Raw genomic sequence first — 13597 nt, 5'->3', positions numbered from 1 at the left:
GTAGTTTGTTTTTCCACTATTAAGAAGATGGCTTCTTTCTTTTTCTCTCTTTCTTTTTCTTTCTTTTCTTTCTTTCTTTTTCTTTCTTTCTTTCTTCCTTTCTTTCTTCTTCTTTCTTTCTTTCTTTCTTTCTTTCTTTCTTTCTTTTTCTTTCTTCTTTCTTTCTTTCTTTCTTTCTTTCTTTCTTTCTTTCTTTCTTTCTTTCTTTCTTCTTTCTTTCAGAGACAGCACAAGCGGGGAGAGTGGCAGAAGGAGAGGGAGAAGCAGCTACCCACTGAGCAGGGAGCCTGATGTGGGGCTTGATATCAGGACCCTGAGATCATTACCTAAGCCAAAGGTGGACACGTAATTGGCTGAGCCACCCAGGCACCACAAGAGGGTGGTTTCTTGAATATATATAATAAGCTACTATATGTTTAAGAGGTCAAGATATGTTTGCATATTGAATTTTAACCTAGTTTTATATTTATTCTCCTAATTAGCTGCTTATTTAATTTAAAATACAAGATGATACATAAAGTATATTTGAACAAAACCATATGATGTAAGCTTAGGGTGTATGCAACAAGCCTCGCTCATTTAAAAATCTTCATAAACAACATCTATATAGAGTAACAAATCCCTCTCAAAAAATCTAATCTATATTTGGTAAATAACTTCCAACCAGAAAATAAGCCCTAACATTTCAATATAAAAATGGAAACACCCCCATAAAAATGTGCAAAAGGCTCAAAAATCACCTCACAAGAAAAGACATAGAAATGGCCAAGCACATAAAAAGTTTATTAATGTAAGTGGTCATCAGGGACATTTTGATACTATTTCCAACCAACTAGAATGAGCATAATTAGAAAGAGTGACAACAGCAAATATCAGTAAGGATGCGGAATATACATTACTGGAGGGGTATAAATGTATACTTACATTGCATAACCACTGCAGGTTTCAATAATTCCTAGAGATATTTAGCCAAGATAAATGAATATAAATATGTCCAGAAGAAGACTTGTAATCCTATTAATCATGAATAAATCCAAATATCCATCAATGGGAGAACAAATCCTCATTGTGTTATATATATTTTGCTATTTAACAACAAAAAATGATTTGAAAGATATGAGTGAATCTCAACATTAAACTACACAAAGAAGGCAACATGTGAGTATACATACTATACAACTCCATTTATATAAATCTTAAGAACAGGGAAAATTAAGCTTTGTGTTAGATTGCTTCTTCAGAGAGTGAGGTGAGAATTTGACTAGGAAGTGAGGTAGTTAATCTGCTAGAGTGCAGAATACAAACAGGCTCCATGGAAGATAAGTCTGGATAGACCAAGAGGAGCTATGCTCAAAGGAACCTAAAATAGTGCTAGAACATTGTTTTGTTTTGTTTTTTAATCAAAGGAGGTATAGAGAATAAAACATCTTTCTTTAATGTTAATATTGAATGTAAGGTTAAAAGTAACACATTTAAAATCATGAATCCAGTAGTTAGATGAAAGATTACTTTGCAAATTTAATTCCTTATCAGTATTTCATAAATTTTATCCTCATCACTTCTTGTGGGCAGAACTTACTGTGTTCAAAGCCCCTTAATTTCCTTAAAAATACACTTATGCAGGACCCATTCATGTGGTGTTGAGTCATAGAGTGTGAATAGAAAATTTCTTCATTTGGAAGAAAAAAGCAACTCTTTTTCTTTGGTATAATTTTAAAAAAAACAGCTGAAGCTATATAGCTTTAAAGTTGGCAAGATTGCAGTTTTTATTGAGAAAGAGAATAACACCATAGCCAAGGAAAATTAACTATTTTTGAAATGTGGGGTATTTAAATTATACATTAGAATATGTATAAGAAAACTTCTTTTTTTAATTTGTATTCAATGGCTACTTCAACTAGGGCCTTTGAGTCAAGAAGGCATTAGCTCAGAGTTCGTCAGTTAAGACAGTTTTATTGGAATATGTTCAAATCATGAGTGCCAATGCAAAAATCAATTCTGTATGTGTAAATTTGCAGCATCAAGGGAAGCAATTATCAACCGAATGAACTGGACATTCTTCTCTTTTTTTCTTACAAATTATCAATGAGATACTATTAATATATATAGAATATTTCTGCTTGAAAACTTTCAGCGTGGTTCAACTTTACTGATATTATATTTCCATGATCCTGTTGCTTGAAGAGGGGATTTTTGGATGTATAAACAAAGTTTGGATGTAGCTTTTATTTGGAACCAGAATTATCCTTACCAAATATTGCTTTTGGGTGTTTTTGTGTGATTTACTCTCCAGAAAAGATATTTAAAAAGTGTCTTACTCATTTACCCCACTTTAAGCTTAGAAATGCTCATAGTTATTCAGCATCCTTAGAGCCAGTAACTTTGTGGCTAAAGAATCTTAGACTTATTAAGCATAAGTAACTTCATCAATTAATGAAAACAGAAAGATCAAGATGCAAGTCTTTCTGTATGTGATTGTAAAACTGGTGACCACAGACTCACTACAGGAAAAATAAGCATAATGTCTCTGTCTTTTGAACATTTAGATGTAAAAAGATGTATAAAAAATAAAAGAGTACAAGATAGAATGTATTTAAATACCAAAACTGGTCATAGAAACATTAAATGCTATAAATGTTGATGAGGCAATACGAGCTGGTATACTCTAACAAGTCTAATGGAGTGGGTGAGACTTGCTCCACTGCACAAAATTTTAGTTTTTAAAATTTAGAAGAGTAGAGAAAATAACATTGTTAACATTCATATTTTCCCAAGAAAATTTCTGATGGGTTTTTTTAGATCAGTGTGTAATCTTATCACGTGGACAAATTAATCCTCTTTTACCTATTCCCTCACCTGTGGGTAGCCCCACAAGAGTAATGACCACACCTCTGTTGTGGCCCTATCCATTCCTAAAATGACTTCACCATGGCAACTGTATATTCATATAGACTTAAGTATGATACCTCCAAGGGACTAAATCATTTTGAGAACTAAGCCAAGCCTACATCTTAAAAACTACAACAACAACAACAAAATCCTCTATATGCTCAAGGACTAGAATAGTTTGTGATGTTTAGTCAACAGGAGCCCCAATATGTGTGTGTAATGTATTACAAATATATCACTTTATTTCTGATTTTTGCTATAGGATAAAGAGATCAGGAAATAGGGTTGCTCCAAAACGAAAGCAAACTTAAGCCAAAAATATCAAGACTAACAACAATTTTATGGTTTATTTAAATGATCAAAGAACTGAGGTCATGTGGCCTAGGGTGAAATAGGTGACTTCAGGGAGACAGGAACCTATGAATATTCACTTACTCGCAATAGACACACTGCAAGTTGTTAAACAGTTCAGCTAGAATTGTTGGTTCATTGATGACAGTCCAATACAGGCGGCAGGCATGTGTGAAACAAGGTAATTACAATAGGTATATGCAGGTTCCAATGCCCTGGGGGCTATCTGAGCAATAAAAATACTTAGATTTAGCTCAATCCTAATGAGAATAATGCTAACTTTTCACTCATGGCCAAGTAGAAGGGAAAGATTTACCTATTTCCAGACATAAAACTATTTACCTCAGTTTCTATTAACCTATGTGAGTTGTCCATCTTTCAATTAAATATCATAAAATATATTTAAAAAATCAAGAGATAACACACTCCTGAAAGACAAGGCAATCATCAGAGCAAAACTGACAGATGACACAGAGGTTGGAATTATCTGACAGGGAGTTTTAAATAATGATTAATATGATAAAGTTGCCAATGGAAAAGGCGGCAGCATATAAGATCAAATGGGTAATCTTAGCAAAGATATGCACTCAATAGAAAGAATCAAATTAGAATGTTATGAATTAAAAAAAAAAACTTAGTAAAAAAGATTTGCAGTGGTTTCATCAACAGATTTGACAAAGATGATAAAAGAGCTATTAACATAGTATGTTAATATAAATTAGTCCAAATAAAATAAAAAGGGAAAAAACAATGAAATAAACAACATATCTAAGAACAGTAGGACAATATTAAGTGGTCTAACACACGTACAATTTGGTTCCCAGAAGGACAAAAAAAAGAAAAAAAATCTTAAATAATACCTGAGAATTTTCCAAATTAATGACTGATACTTACACTCACTTTCACAAATGAGGGAATAAATAAAAATTTTGTTATACAATAAAAACTCAGAGAATTAATTACTAGAAGATCTACTCTATAGAATTAGGAATTTAATTCAGTAAATTGGTTACTCAGATAACAAGACCATAGATAAGTCATTAATGAAGCAATCCAAAGTTTAGCAATGACACTACTGATATGGGAGAGCTTGGTTCTTGTCTCACGGAGTCAAAGAATGAATCTTGCAGACAATGGAGAGTGAGCAAAGTGATAGAAGTTTATTGAGCAGAGATACAGAGAAAGCTCTCAGAAGTGAGAGGGGTCCCGACAGGGTGGCCACTGAGGACTTTTAGGGTCTGTCTTTTATAGGAAACTGACCGGGGAACTTGGAAAATTTCTTATCAATATCAGGGTGGATATTTTAGAGCAAACATGGTGGACTTGTAACTATCATAACAACAGGATGTTTTTGTAAATATCATGAGGCCAAACAAGGTGTTCCATTCTCTTTGGTTAATATCTCCTCCATAATATTTCTCTACATCTGGGATTTCTGTGGGCCTAGTCAGGTAGCCCATGGCCTTGAGATTTTTGGTGCTGTCTTGGTGTGAGCAGGGATTATTGATAACACCTTAATGACATATTTCTTTGTGGTCTGGTTTCTGTGATTACTTGGTAGCCTTTAAAGGCGGATACTCCCTAACATTTTGGAGCTAGGGGGTCAGGTTTATTTTCTCTGTTTTTACTGTCTTAGCTCTATTTTCTTGGGATGGGTAGGAGCCTGACTTGGGGCCCTTCCCTTATCTTTCCCTGTCTAGTCCTGTCTGCCCCTAACTCTTTCCTACATCCCTGCTACCTTTTCAAGGCTGAAGGAACAATAGGAGCAGTTTGTGGCAGGAGAGTAAGGAGGCTGCTGTCTAGCAGGAGCTAGAGCTCTACATTAGAAAGAGTGTCCAGCAGCATCTGGAATCTCAGAGAAGCAGCAACCACACATAGAGATGCTGCCTGAAATAGCTACTCTCTCTAGGAATTCAATTGGCCAAATCAAGCTGGAAGAGAGTCAGCTTGGCAAGTTAGAGTAAGACAGCTCAGGAAATACAGGCTGCAGCCTCCAGCCTTTCTGAGATACATAGTGAAGAAAGAGTGATGAATAAATCTGAAAGAAAGAGACAGATGACCTGTTTAGCTTAGATTTTTAAAAATTCTCCCGCATCCCCTTCACCACAGTACTTCTTAACCCACAAACAACACGATCCCTCTGCCTAACATGGCAAAGTATGTAACATAAAGCACAACCATTCTTCCTTTCTCCCTCAGATCTCTTTATTGCATTCCTTTTGATAGTTTAGGATCTCCAGGTAATATGAAGGCTTCCCTATCAGATTTACATATGGGTATTTGTGATTTTGGGAAATATGACACAACTGCAGATTTAAACATTGCTCAAACAATTTATATAACAGGATAAAAGAGGGAACATCATTTTTTTCATAGTTTAATATATACAGGTTAATGTATACATATACATAAATTCTCTCCCTCACTCTCTCTTACACACACACACACACACACACATAAAACTGCTAATTTCCTCATTCCTAGAAGTAACTTTAAAGCTGTAATTATATATTACTCTGTCTTCCTATCACCAATTACATGCCTCTTTTGCTGTAAAAAGAGCACCTCAGTTGATTACCAATTTAAAAAAATTATGAAAATTAAATTCATTCTTAAAAGGGCTACATATCTAGTTGCTCTGGTTTTATTGAGTTGAAGTACTAATTTTTGGACATTTGTATTGAACATGACAACCCAGGGGAGCTCCAGCAAATCCTCTGTGTTCTAAATATGCATCCCCAACTGTATTATAGTAACAGCAACCGAATTTCTCCCTGATAACCAGAATTAATCATCTTAGCCAGTATAGACCTTGTCTCCTGCCTACTGAGCACCAGAGAAACAGTATAAGTACCTGAGAAAAGTAGGTTTCTAATACCAATTTAAGGAATCATTCAAGCAATAGTGTTTCTGTTACACACTGGAAACTTTCAGTAGAAATACTGTTGACTAAATATGTGTAGTATCTCTAACATTTAGAATATTGACCTTGATATTTCCTGACTTTGAACTTTTATTATTAAGCTTTCAGTGTTGGTCTAGTATAACTCTCATTTTGTATAAACTAATAAATTTCTTCAAAAAAATGATGACAATCTATACAGATTTTGGAGAACTCCGTTAGCTGTGAAAAGCTTGGCTTGCAGAAACTATAATTGGCCCCTCTTACTGACAGCCATCCTAATTGGACTAGCTTTAACTGCTGGCATTAGTTCCAGCTCTCTTAATTATGTCATCTTAAAAGTCACAGGGAGAAATATTCTGGATTCCATCAGAAACAGACATTTAAATAATGACTAAACAAATGGAAATGATTAAACACAAGGAAACCACCTAACTGTCAAGGTATGATGATTTTTGATTCAAATATATTAGAGGTTCCCAAAGAATAAAGCTTAACATGATTGCATTTAGTGGTATCTTAAAATGACTCTATGTTTTTTAGAATTAAAAAAGCAGAATTTAAAAAACAAGTATATTGAGATTGATTTGCTTCCTATAAATTTTGAAAAAAAAAGAATTTTTCATTAGATAAATTAGATTGTACATGACTTAGGGTGAATGATAGTTGAAAATATGTGAAATAAGAAAACATATCTGATATAAATATTAATTTTCCAGCTTTTTGTAAACTTTTTATTTTTGCATGAGGTTTTTTTTTGAACTAGGATATACTAGCAATCCATATATTCCAGTTGATATAATTTAGTACATATCGACTTTAAAGTTGCTTTTCAATTCCTTGTGAGTATTCTTACACATCTAATGAACTCAAATGAGAATGAAAGAGTAGCCTTTAATTAAGAGATAAAAGGATGCATTTCCTAAAACAAAAGCATGTGGCAAGATTATTGACTCCAGTTTGCCACCAGCTCAGCACATTGGCTCATAATATTGATTGCTGAAATACTAACAAATAATGGGACCATAAAGAAATTCAATTATCTATTGCTATGATAGTATCAAGAGATATTAAAAGCAGGCTAGCTGCCTTTAGGTCATTTCAAAATTATGACAATCAAATACATTCCATCAGTGCTCTACAATGTAACTAGATTTTGTTTCTGGGGCTTATCCTACTTTGTTCTTCAATTTAATAACATATTTATATTAGAATGGTTGCAATTTTTGTAAAACATATAGGCTTGAAATGCCAACTACTTTAGAAATTTGCTGCTACCAGAAAGAAGGAAAATATTAATTTGAAATATCACTGCTTGATTTCTCGATGATTTCTTTTGTTCAAAGCTGCTAATTATAAATTCCAGTAGGAGAAAAAGCTATAAAATGTAAACTTCTTCCCACTACTCTCAGATATTCATGAGTTTCGTTTTACTTCAAAAATTCTATAAAGAATTAAATGGTGCTATAAAGACAGACTCTGCAAAAACAAAAACATTAAACTGAAATTAAAACAAAATGAATTTTGGACTGAGTATAGAGAATCTAGACCTCTTCCTGTACTTCTACATGTCTTATGTGAAGCCTTATTCAGGAACTTAATCTCTCATGCCTCAGCTTTCTCATTGTAAAACAAAAGGCGTGTCTTTAACAGGATTCTGGGGGAAATTGTATGTTCTAGTCCTTAGTGAGAAGAAACTGACCTTTGTATTTAAATACATTTAGTTGGGATTCCTCTTCTGTCACTTATTAGCTATTATTTACTTTAGCTTAAACTTGGGAAAGTTACTGTTTCTAAGCATCAGTTTACTGTATCCCTAATAAGGAGATTTAATTACTTTTTTTCCATATTAATAAATGAAAATGCTTTGTTCATTCTAGACACTAACTGAATATTTTTTCTTATATGATCCCTCTTCCCTTTTAAAATTTCTTCTAGTTCAGCCTATGATACTGTACTATGATTCTAATAAATACAAAGCATATTAAATAAATCTAGTATTAATTTGATCATGTACCTCAGCAATATTTGCATGGGCATAATCATTCTATTTGCTTATTTAAGATATTCCAGGCAAATAACCTCCTAATTATGCCATAAAAGAAAACTTTTTCTGTGGTTAAAAATCCTGTGGTTAAGGGTTTCTAAAGTTAACTACTGGATTAAAAAAAAAGTACAAGTCGTATAATACTTCCTAACAAAAGATTTTTTGTGAAGCACCAGGGTGGCTCAGTTGGTTGAGCAGCTGGCTCTTAGTTTGGGCTCAGGTCATGATCTCAGGGTGGTGAGACGGAGCCCCCATAAAAATCCACACCCAATGTTGTCTGCTTGGAATTCTCTCTTGTTCTCTCCCTCTTCCTCCCCCCAACATGCTCTCTCTCCCTAAAATACATAAATAAATAAAATATTTTTAAAAAGGTTTTTGCAATAAATAAGTACTCAGAATTTACTTCCTTGGGGTGTTATAAAATACATATTTTTTATTCTCAGAAACTTGTAAGGCTACCAATTATAGGGCTATATGTTATCTACTGAAAAAAAATATTTGTTCAGTGAAAAATTTAGTTTGTTTGCACCTTAAGCCCAATTTAAATAAGAAAAAAAAAGCTTAGAATATATTTCATTTTCTTTTCTGACAGTGAAAAACTTAATCCCAACTCTGATATACTTCCATGTTCTGTGATTAATAAGGTCTGTCTTAAATCTCTGGGAAGAGTTCTCCCATTTAGAGGATGTGAAAATACTGATCCTTGTTCAAGGGATAGAGTTTAAAAATAAAGGTAATATAGAGACCAAGAGACAAGCCTACTTTCTTTCAGCAAATACATTATTTTTCAAAATAAACACTTAAAGACTTAATCTACAATGCTCTCAACAATGCATTATTGGTTATGAAACCTTTTAGTTTTTCAAGTGGATGAACATTTATTCACTGCCTATAAGCTAATCACCATTTCACATCCTCCATGTTTTATGGGAAATCATTTAAATAACTACCATTGTTTTCATTTTTCCAATAACATAGAAATCTTATGCAATCAGGGATGCCTGGGTGCCTCAGCGGTTAAGCGTCTGCCTCTGGCTTAGGGCATGATCCTGGAGCCCTGGGATCGAGTCCCATATCAGGCTCCCTGCATGGAACCTGCTTCTCCCTCTGCCTGTGTCTCTGCCTCTCTCTCTGTGTCTCTCATGAATAAATAAATAAAATCTTTAAGAAAAAAAGAAATCTTATGCAACTTGTGAAGGTATGTATAAGTGGATTTATGGCCAAGTAACGTAAGATATTAAAAAGTACCACATATGTGTTTTTGAGGGTAAAGTGTGGGACCCAGGAAATTTAACAAAAATCCCCAACCCCTGGACAAGCAGAGCAGGACTAACTTCATTTTGTGCTGCCCCCGCCACCTCCCGTGTGACCCCCACATGACCTGCTTATTGCTTAAGGGCTCCCCACCCTAGTGGAGCCGCTGGGCTAATCGGAAACCGGCTCCTAACAATGTAACCCTGCCTTGTGTCGCCAGAACTGCGCACCGATTCTGACCAGAGTGACGGGCCAGCTCAAGTGCATCCTATAGGGTAAGGTGCAATTCAATCGGCACCTGCGTGTGGACCCACCTGACTGTGCAAATTTCCGCGCATCCTATGGGCCTCGGGCCCCTATAAAGCTGCTGCCTCTTAGCTCGGGTCCAAGTCCCTGCTCCGCTGCGTCGGGTGCGCTTGGACCCAGGCTCCAGCTTGAAAATCAACCCTCGTGTGTCTGCATCGGGGTCGGCTCCTCGGTGGTTTCTCGTATTCCGATCTTGGGCACAACAAATGAACAAATAATGGTACCAAGCAAACTTATTAAAAAGAAAAAAATATTTGACAAGATATAGGAGTATCCAATGTGTCCATTCAAATCTAGATTTTGTTTCTCTTATGAATAATTGTTATTTAATTTTTCCCAATAATGGCAAAATTGTCTATTTTAAAACTTAGACCTAGATAAGAAAACCAAACTTTTTCAGGTTCCTTCAATTCTTCGGGAGCCACAAAGTTTTGGACAACAATAAATGGAGAGACAAATTGCAGAGTTCTAAGTTGAAAATCCAGCCCTTCTACTTTCTAACTCTCCTGGGTAATTATTTTTTATTTCTAATTTCAAGGATTGTTGCTAAATTAGGATAATAATAATAGAACATACTTCATATACTTTAAAAATTGAATCAGTTGATATATGTAAGATGGCCACTACCTAGTGTTCATTAACTGAAATAAAAGAACACAAACAGGGCAGCCCTGGTGGCTCAGGGGTTTAGTGCTGCCTTCAGCCCCGGGGTGTGATCCTGGAGACCCTGCATGGAGCCTGCTTCTCCCTCTGCCTATGTCTCTGCCTCTCTCTCTCTCTCTCTCTCTCTCTCTCTCTGCCTCTCATGAATAAATAAATAAAATCTTAAAAAAAAAGAACACAAAAACATGGAATAATTAAGAAAAGTTAAGTTTCCTGTAATGTAGCCAGACCTAGCCAGATTCATGGTTTAATTAAAAACCTTGTAAATCTCTGTTGTTCTCCTCCTTCCCTTCTCTTCTCTCCTCTTTCTCCTGCTTTCCCCACTCCCTAACATATTTATTCATACACCTATATGTTATTAAATGTAACACTGATTATTATTATTATTATTATTATTATTATTAATTAAAGATGAAAAAATAGTTGTGATTCATCCTAGGGGATTTTTTTTTTATTTTCAGTATTTTCTAATTTCTGTAAATCTATCTATATGTAGATATGTCCAGTTCTGTAAATTTTATTGGTTTGAAATTCTTCTAGTCCACAATGTTTCTACTTCCATTTGTCCTGAGTTTTCTTCCGATGGAGTCCCTAGTAACTATATGGCTAGTTGGGCAGCATATTTGGTATGTGGCCAATAAGTTTAAAAATATACCAGTGTAAGCAAAAGAGTTCATGTGCAGAAGATGTCAGGGTTTTGAAACATTTTTAAAGCTATCCAAAGCATTTGAAACATCTGTTCTCATCTTTTATGTAGATTAAAAGGTGAAGTTCCCAAAGGCAGAATTAGAGAATATGTAACAAAGAAGGGGAAAAAAAACAAAAAACAAAAAAACAACTGGGAAACATAGGAGGTTATTTCAATCTGTTTAAGAGTTAAACTTAGAGCAGAAAACATTATTTAAATTGCAAATGTCCAAAATTAGTGAAACAGTTTTTAGAAATAACATCTTTAGCACATAATATTGTTAATAAAACTTAAGTCAGATCTTTCAATCTTGTGAATAAATGAATAGATAAAAGTATCCTAATATAAAGAGGTCTATACTATCCAGCCATGATCAATAAAGTACGTGGAAATATCAAGGGAGAATGAGCAGAATTGGGCTTTCTGACTCTTGACCTTACCTGTACAAATCAGTCAGGCTTATATAGGTGTGTTCCAAGAACACTGTGACTTTATGCTCAAAGATGTTAGTAGTAAAAGTGTTTTTGAAAGTAAAGAAATAATCATATTGTTCACCTGATAGTTTTTCTACCTGATAAAAAGAAAAGAAACAATAATTCTGTTCACTTGATAATTTGTCCACCTGATAAAAAGGAAAGAAACAATAAATTCATTCACCCGATAATTTGTCTTCTAGCTTTCAAAAAGTTGATGTCTCTCAGGGTGGGGCTTTGAATCCGATATTATTTCATTATTTTAATTGAGAACAAGTCAAACATTTGTAACTTGTTTCCTCACTACAACATTGCTTGGGGTGGGGTTTCTATACTATAGACTCTAAATGTTATTGTTTATTATGAAAATGACCTGATTTTGTAAATAGTAAACAAATAAAATACTTCATTGGATTGAATTATGCTGAATTCTAGGGGTAGGCTTTAGCCAATATGTACATATTATCGTCATTTGCTCCATTTTTCTGTGTCATCCCTGTTTGTAAACTCTCCAGGCAGCTGATTCTCTGGTCTCTGCTTAAAAGGTAGTGCCTTGCTTGGTTGCCCTTTGAAGATTTATTAAGCAAATAATTTTTGCTTTCTGCTACTGTGCAGAAACCGAATCTTTGCCATTTTCCCACTTCAAGGGGAACATGATTTTCTATGGGTTTCCATTACAAAATACTAAGGAAGCTATACACAAAGCCCTCTTATTTTAAACTTTTTCCCCCTCTCTCCTTATGCAGTTCTTTAATGAAAAACTCAGATTCATTCCCATGTCCTCTGTGGTAATATTCATTACAAACATCATTACGGATGTGAGGTCTCTCCCTTAATTAAGAACTAAAAGGCTTCATTTCCTAAAACAAAGCATGTGGCAGGTTTTATTGATCTGGTCTATGTCGCCAGCTGAACACATTAGCAGAGGCTATTGATTAGCCTAGCGGTAATGAGCTTGGGTTCCTTGTCAGGTGAAGTCCACATTCCTTGGGAGCATTTTCTTGAAACGGGCTAATATGAAAGTACATGTTCACTATGATATATGATTCAGGAGACTTTTAAAGCTTTATTGCCAATGAATCATTCTTTAAAAATGTAACAGCAGTCATTAAAAAGGTTATTTTCTAGTCATTATCTTTTTATAATTTCTTCTGAATGCTAATGATGCACTTATGAATAGATGCTAAGCCATAACAAGTGTAGCATTAAAGAAATGTGATCACATATGGCTCTTACTGCTTTTAATAAGTTCTCAAGTAACCATCATCATTACCTTCTGATGACCAGGCTGGGCAACTTAACTAGTTCAGCCTCACTACTATTTATAGTCATGATCTCTATCCAGTGTTCGAATAACAGTTGATGAAAACAGCTTTGTGAATTGATAACCAATAAGAAATGGTACTCTGGGTAGTAAATGTCTGGGACATTTCTTAAGAAAAAATGATAATAACTTCTTCATTAAGAGAATGCTTTCAATGAATATTGCTAAAATATATTTCATCCCAGATTTCTATCCAGGTAAAAGACCTAGTACATTAATCCATTTAGGTAGAATATTAGCAAATGGGGCAAACAAAAGCAACAAGAGGACTTGTTCTCCTTTGACCAAACAACATAAAGGTAACACTTGGAATTCTTGGGTAATTACACATATGTGTTCAGCCAAAAGAAACTGAGTAATCTTAAAAACAAAACCATTTTTTCCCCAAAAATGCCTATGGGAAATCATTAGAATATTTGAGTTTTAAGATGTTATTTCCTGAGACTCTTGGGTGGCTCAGTGGTTGAGCATCTGCTTTCAGCTCAGGGTATGATCCTGGAGTCTGGGGATTGAGTCCCACATCGGGCACCCTGTGTGGGGCCTGCTTCTCCCTCTGCCTGTGTCTCTGACTCTCTCTGTGTGTCTCTCATGAATAAATAAACAAAATCTTTTTTAAAAAATGCTATTTCCTTATAGACAGATTCAAAGTGATCTGAGGAGGGAAATTCTGTCCTGCTAAATGGAAGGAAGATTTCCTGTA

The sequence above is a fragment of the Canis lupus genome, chromosome 23 (assembly GCF_048164855.1).
Source record: "Canis lupus baileyi chromosome 23, mCanLup2.hap1, whole genome shotgun sequence".
Lineage (NCBI taxonomy): Eukaryota > Metazoa > Chordata > Mammalia > Carnivora > Canidae > Canis > Canis lupus.
Note: the sequence above shows the minus strand (reverse complement) of the source record.